The sequence below is a fragment of the Bacillus rossius genome, unplaced genomic scaffold, assembly GCF_032445375.1.
Source record: "Bacillus rossius redtenbacheri isolate Brsri unplaced genomic scaffold, Brsri_v3 Brsri_v3_scf1043, whole genome shotgun sequence".
Classification (NCBI taxonomy): Eukaryota; Metazoa; Arthropoda; class Insecta; order Phasmatodea; family Bacillidae; genus Bacillus; species Bacillus rossius.
The window spans coordinates 2,501-9,598 of record NW_026962062.1 but is presented as its reverse complement, the minus strand read 5'-3'; the positions used below and the strand labels follow the sequence as shown (position 1 = coordinate 9,598).

The window sequence follows — 7,098 nt, the reverse complement described above, 5'->3', positions numbered from 1 at the left end:
TAGGTTAGGTAGGTTAGGTTAGGTTAGGTTAGGTTAGGTAAGGTCATTGTATTTAATTATTTAAAAAAATTTCCCCTCTCAGGCAATATTAGGTTAGGTTAGGTTAGGTTAGGTTTAGGTTAGGTTAGGTTAGGTCAGGTCATTGTATTTAATAATTTTTAAATTTTTTTTTACTTTTAGGCAAGGTTAGGTTAAGTTAGGTTAGGTTAGGTCATTGTATTTGATTATTTAAAAAAAATTCCCCTCTCAGGCAATATTAGGTTAGGTTAGGTTAGGTTAGGTTAGGTTAGGTTAGGTTAGGTTAGGTTAGGTTAGGTTAGGTTAGGTTAGGTTAGGTTAGGTTAGGTTAGGTTAGGTTAGGTTAGGTTAGGTTAGGTAGGTTAGGTTAGGTTAGGTTAGGTTTAGGTTAGGTTAGGTTAGGTTAGGTTAGGTTAAGTTAGGTTAGGTTAGGTTAGGTTAGGTTAGGTAGGTTAGGTTAGGTTAGTTTAGGTTAGGTTAGGTTAGGTTAGGTTAGGTTAGGTTAGGTTAGGTTAGGTTAGGTTAGGTTAGGTTAGGTTAGGTTAGGTTAGGTTAGGTTAGGTTAGGTTAGGTTAGGTTAGGTTAGGTTAGGTTAGGTTAGGTTAGGTTAGGTTAGGTTAGGTTAGGTTAGGTTAGGTTAGGTTAGGTTAGGTTAGGTTAGGTTAGGTTAGGTTAGGTTAGGTTAGGTTAGGTAAGGTCATTGTATTTAATTATTTAAAAAAATTTCCCCTCTCAGGCAATATTAGGTTAGGTTAGGTTAGGTTAGGTTAGGTTAGGTTAGGTTAGGTTAGGTCAGGTCATTGTATTTAATAATTTTTAAATTTTTTTTTACTTTTAGGCAAGGTTAGGTTAAGTTAGGTTAGGTTAGGTCATTGTATTTGATTATTTAAAAAAAATTCCCCTCTCAGGCAATATTAGGTTAGGTTAGGTTAGGTTAGGTTAGGTTAGGTTAGGTTAGGTTAGGTTAGGTTAGGTTAGGTTAGGTTAGGTTAGGTTAGGTTAGGTTAGGTTAGGTTAGGTTAGGTTAGGTTAGGTTAGGTTAGGTTAGGTTAGGTTAGGTTAGGTTAGGTTAGGTTAGTTAGGTTAGGTTAGGTTAGGTTAGGTTAGGTTAGGTAGGTTAGGTTTAGGTTAGGTTAGGTTAGGTTAGGGTTAGGTTAGGTTAGGTTAGGTTAGGTTAGGTTAGGTTAGGTTAGGTTAGGTTAGGTTATGTTAGGTTAGGTTAGGTTAGGTTAGGTTAGGTTAGGTTAGGTAAGGTCATTGTATTTAATTATTTAAAAAAAATTTCCCCTCTCAGGCAATATTAGGTTAGGTTAGGTTAAGTCATTTCAGGACCGCATGAACTTCGTTGTTAGGTATTACATTCAATTAATCAATCGTGACTTTTTTATACATACTAAAGGACCAAGTGACCTTGAAAAATATTTTAGTAACACTAAGAGGTTTTAAACTTGTAAAAATTCAATCACTACATTTTGTACCACGCCGCAATCAACAAAAAGGAAGCACCGACAACGAATAGGAAGCACATTTGATAGCACCGACAACGAAAATGCAGCACCGCCAACGAAAAGCCAGCACATTTGTGATTGGCTCAAATATTTATTGGCTCCAATATTCATTGGCTCCAATATTCATTGGCTCCAATATTCATTGTCTCCAATATTCATTGGCTCCAATATCAATTGGCTACAATTGCTCCAAATAATCCAATATTCATTGGCTCCAATATTCATTGTCTCCAATATTCATTGGCTCCAATATCAATTGGCTACAATTGCTCCAAATAATCCGATATTCATTGGCTCCAATATCCATTGGCTCCATTAATTCGTTCGTTCCAATAATCATTGGCTCTAATCTTCATTGGCTCCAATATTCATTCGCTCCACTATTCAACGGCTCCAATATAATTTGGTTACAATATAATTTGGTTACAATATCAATAAAATTGGCTCCAATTGCTCCAAATGCTCTAACAGTCTTTTAGTTCCTATAGTCATTGGCTCCAATAGTCATTGTCTACAATATTCATTGGCTTCAATATTCATTGGATCCAATATTCATGGGCTCCAATATCATTTGGCTCCAATTGCTCCAAATGCTACAACAGGCTCCAAACGTCTTCATCAGTCTTTTGGCTCCAACAGTCTTTTGGTTCCTATAGTCATTGGCTCCAATAGTCATTGGCTCCAATATTCATTAGCTCCAATATTCATTGGCTCCAATATTCATTGGCTAAAATATTCATTATAACCAATCCTTATTTGCTACAATTATCATTGACTCCATCAGTCATTGACACCAACAGTCCTTTTGGTTCTAAAAGTTTTTTGGCTCCAAAAATATTTGGCTACAATTCTTCGAGTCTATGAGACTATGAGGCCACATGGCTACAAGTCTAAAATGATCTAACTGGTTACGAATTATACATGGCTTGCGAGGCTACAGAACTACGAAGCTTCTAGTACACAAGTTTACGTGACTGCTAGGATACAGGACTACAAGTCTGCATGAGTACTTGACTACGAAGCTACTCGTCTACAAAGCGCCAATTGCCGAATCTGTCTTCTTCGTAATTTTCTCTTTTGCTCCAACTGCACCAACCGCATTATGCTATAAGATTACAAGGCTGCTTGCTTACGTAGCTTTAAGTCTTCGAGGCTACTTGGATACGTAGCTACAATTGTACGAGGTCCCAAGACATCATGACTACGGGAATTTGAGCCATGAGGTTACGAGATTACGTGACTACGAATCTTCAAGTTTAAAAGACTGCGAGGCTACAGAGCTACGAAGCCTCTCTTAAACGAGTTTACGTGACTGTGTGGATACAGGAATACAAGTCTGCATGAGTTCTGACTACGAAGCTACTAGTCTATTAGGCTCCAATTGCCACATCTGCCTTCGACGGATTTTTCTCTTTTGCTACCTCTGCACCATCAGCATTATGTTATACAAGGCTGCTTGCTTACGTAGCTACAAGTGTTCGAGGCTCCAATGCATCATGACTACGAGCCATGAGGTTACGAGACTATGCGATTGCGAGTCTTCAAGGTTACGTGATCGCGAGGCTATAGGACTACGAAACTTCCAGAACGCATGGTTACAAAACTGCATAACTAATTGGCCGCGGGGCTACGAAACTTCTTGTCTCTTACTGACTACAATAGCACTATTCAGTGGTGAGAGTTAATTTATCTCATGCAAAGGTACTTGCTGCAAGTAGTTCCGCTTTTCAACATCAGATGACGTCACGTGTTTCTTGCAGGTAACCAATATTTATTTCTTCTAATGCGGGATGCGGGATGCTCACTATCGATCGCATAAGAAGGATGGCTTGGATAGTCTCCAAGGAGAAGGAAGTTCGTCCTTCCTGCTAGTGATTCTCAGATTTCTCACGGTCTGCCATCTTGGATTGTGACGTCACGGCGGCCATATTGGATGGGTGTGACCTTGACCTTTGACCGAAACCGCAGGAATGATCGCAAGCACACGGATTAATAATCAAAATATTTGTAAGAATAATCAGTAGCACACGGAGGAAAACCACCATTATATTGACAAGAATAATCAGAAGCGCACGGAGAAAAACGACTCATGTTTTCTTTGATATAATAAAATTACAGGGAAAAAAATAAAAAAAAAATTAAAAAGATTAAAAACAATACATAAAAAGGTTCTGCTAGCTTATAAACTTAAGATTGTTGAGCAAATATAGAGTTCTAGTACAAGCCAGTATTTTACGTATTTTTTTAAATTTACTTTCAATTTTTTATTATTTTTTTATTTTTAATTTTATTCCTGTAATTTTATTATATCAAAGAAAACATGTGTCGTTTTTCTCCCTGTGCTCCTGATTATTCTTATCAATATTATGATTATTAATCCGTGTGCTTGCGATCATTCCTGCGGTTTCGGTCAAAGGTCAGGGTCACACCCATCCAAGATGGCCGCCGTGACATCACAATCCAAGATGGCGGACCGTGAGAAATCTGAGAAGCACTAGCAGGAAGGACGAACTTCCTTCTACTTGGAGACTATCTAAGCCATCCTTCTTATGCGATCGATAGTGAGCATCACGCATACCGCATTAGAAGAAATAAATATTAGTTACCTGCAAGCAACACGTGACGTCATCTGATGTTGAAAAGCGGAACTACTTGCAGCAAGTACCTTTGCATGAGATAAATTAACTCTTACCTCTAAATAGTGCTATTGTAGTCAGTAAAAGACATGAAGTTTCGTAGCCACGCGGACAATTAGTCATGCAGTCTCGTAACCATGCGTTCTGGAAGCTTCGTAGTCCTATAGCCTCGCGATCACGTAACCTTGAAGAATTGCAATCGCATAGTCTCATCCGAGGCCCCGTAATCGGAATGAGAACACTTTAAACCCTTTAACGAGTATCCATTGGAGGGCAAGTCTGGTGCCAGCAGCCGCGGTAATTCCAGCTCCAATAGCGTATATTAAAGTTGTTGCGGTTAAAAAGCTCGTAGTTGGACTTGTGTCCCACGCTGTCGGTTCACCGTTCGTCGGTGTCTAACTGGCATGCCCGTGCGGACGTCCTGCCGGTGGATGCGGTCGGCCGCGGCAAGCCCCTTCCCTCGGGCGTTCGCCCCTCCTCTCGTAACCTCTTCGCGGAGGCCGGGTTGGATGCGGGTGTTTCGTCCCGGGGTGCATGCTTGGGCCCCGCGCGTCGGCGGTCCGATGCAATCCTACCGCGGTGCTCTTCACCGAGTGTCGAGGTGGGCCGGCACGTTTACTTTGAACAAATTAGAGTGCTCAAAGCAGGCAGTGTTTCGCCTGAATATTGTGTGCATGGAATAATGGAATAGGACCTCGGTTCTATTTTGTTGGTTTTCGGAACCCGAGGTAATGATTAACAGGGACAAACGGGGGGCATTCGTATTGCGACGTTAGAGGTGAAATTCTTGGATCGTCGCAAGACGAACCTAAGCGAAAGCATTTGCCATGTGTGTTTTCATTAATCAAGAACGAAAGTTAGAGGTTCGAAGGCGATCAGATACCGCCCTAGTTCTAACCATAAACGATGCCAGCTAGCGATCCGCCGAAGTTCCTCCGATGACTCGGCGGGCAGCTTCCGGGAAACCAAAGCTTTTGGGTTCCGGGGGAAGTATGGTTGCAAAGCTGAAACTTAAAGGAATTGACGGAAGGGCACCACCAGGAGTGGAGCCTGCGGCTTAATTTGACTCAACACGGGAAACCTCACCAGGCCCGGACACCGGAAGGATTGACAGATTGAGAGCTCTTTCTTGATTCGGTGGGTGGTGGTGCATGGCCGTTCTTAGTTGGTGGAGCGATTTGTCTGGTTAATTCCGATAACGAACGAGACTCTGGCCTGCTAACTAGTCGCTTCCGGTATCCCTTCGTGCTACCGGCGACAAATGATCTTCTTAGAGGGACAGGCGGCTTCTAGCCGCACGAGATTGAGCAATAACAGGTCTGTGATGCCCTTAGATGTTCTGGGCCGCACGCGCGCTACACTGAAGGAATCAGCGTGTCCTCCTAGCCCGAAAGGGCCGGGTAACCCGTTGAACCTCCTTCGTGCTAGGGATTGGGGCTTGCAATTGTACCCCATGAACGAGGAATTCCCAGTAAGCGCGAGTCATAAGCTCGCGTTGATTACGTCCCTGCCCTTTGTACACACCGCCCGTCGCTACTACCGATTGAATGATTTAGTGAGGTCTTCAGACCGGTGCGCGACGGCTCTTCGCGAGCCGCTGATGTTGCTGGAAAGATGACCAAACTTGATCATTTAGAGGAAGTAAAAGTCGTAACAAGGTTTCCGTAGGTGAACCTGCGGAAGGATCATTAACGGCCATGGAGAAAATGAGGCTGGATCACATTTGAACGGAAGGTGGCCTCTGGCCTTGCGCCCTATGACCCGATAGGTCCCGACTCTCCATTGCCTGGAAATCCTTACATTGGAATCGAGGCGGATTTCTAAGGCAGTGGAGGCGACCCTGCTAGGTTGCCAGGGACCGAGGAACAAGGGTGTGGCCTGGTGGTCCAATGTGGATCTTTTCTTGTGCCTTCGCATCATCGGTGGCACAAAAAAAAATATGTATGGATGTTGGTCGTGGCGCCCTGAGAATTATATTCTACGGGGCAGGTCACAGCCATGAGAAAATAAAAAAGTGAAATAACGCACTTCTGGCTGGAACAAAAAATTGACAATAAAGGGAAAGCCTGAGTGTCGGAGAAATGTTGTCAGTCCACTGGTGATGAGCTGGTAGAAGGATTATCCTTGCTGAAGGAACCAAACCGTCTGCGGGAGATCGTGACGGGGCTTGACCATGGTCTTAGGCGACGAGGGAGCAAATGCTAGCTTTGCCAACCCTTGTTTGTAAGACTGTGCTTGCCAATGGTTTTTTTTTTCTGTAGTGAGAACTCGCAGATTTCCTGTGGGCGGCAGGTTACTGCGTAGTGCATGTCGGGTCGTGGCCCCCTGAGAATTATATTCTACGGGGCAGGTCACAGCCATAAGATGAAGTTGTGAAAGAATGCACTACTGGATTGATGTCTTGATAACAATGTGATAGGCCTTGCGGGAAACCGCGAGGCCTGAGAAAAAAATATTCTGACAACCCTGAACGGTGGATCACTTGGCTCGTGGGTCGATGAAGGGCGCTGCAAACTGCGCGTCGTCGTGTGAACTGCAGGACACATGAACATCGACATTTTGAACGCACATTGCGGTCCATGGGATTCCATTCCCGGACCACACCCGTCTGAGGGTCCAATTCTCTATAAAACAAAGAAGTGTTCTTTTCAAAAGAATCTCCTGAGTGTGGAAACACTTCTGCCATCATTGGTTTACTGAGGCAGAGCTTGTAGACATCCCTGGATTGTCTCGCCCGCGCCAAAAATTGACCAGCAGGTGCGGTGTGTCTCCCGCTCATTGTGAGAGTTCGCGGATGCCAGTCTGCGTCTCTTTAAAACTGAGAGAGGATGTGAAGTTATTTTCCGATTAGTGTTGGACTTTCACACCGTGCTAAACCCCGAAAGGTACCCGATTGGCGTTCCGTAGGCTCGGCATGATCGGTGCTCGGTACGGGT

General features: G+C 43.5%; 1 non-coding gene across 1 annotated transcript; it reads left to right on the top strand.

The window, feature by feature from the left end:
* Positions 1-6,624: 6,624 nt before the first annotated feature.
* On the top strand, positions 6,625-6,780 carry LOC134543435 (5.8S ribosomal RNA). The gene has a single exon (XR_010076934.1). It is a non-coding gene; the product is annotated as a 5.8S ribosomal RNA (ribosomal RNA).
* Positions 6,781-7,098: the final 318 nt, after the last annotated feature.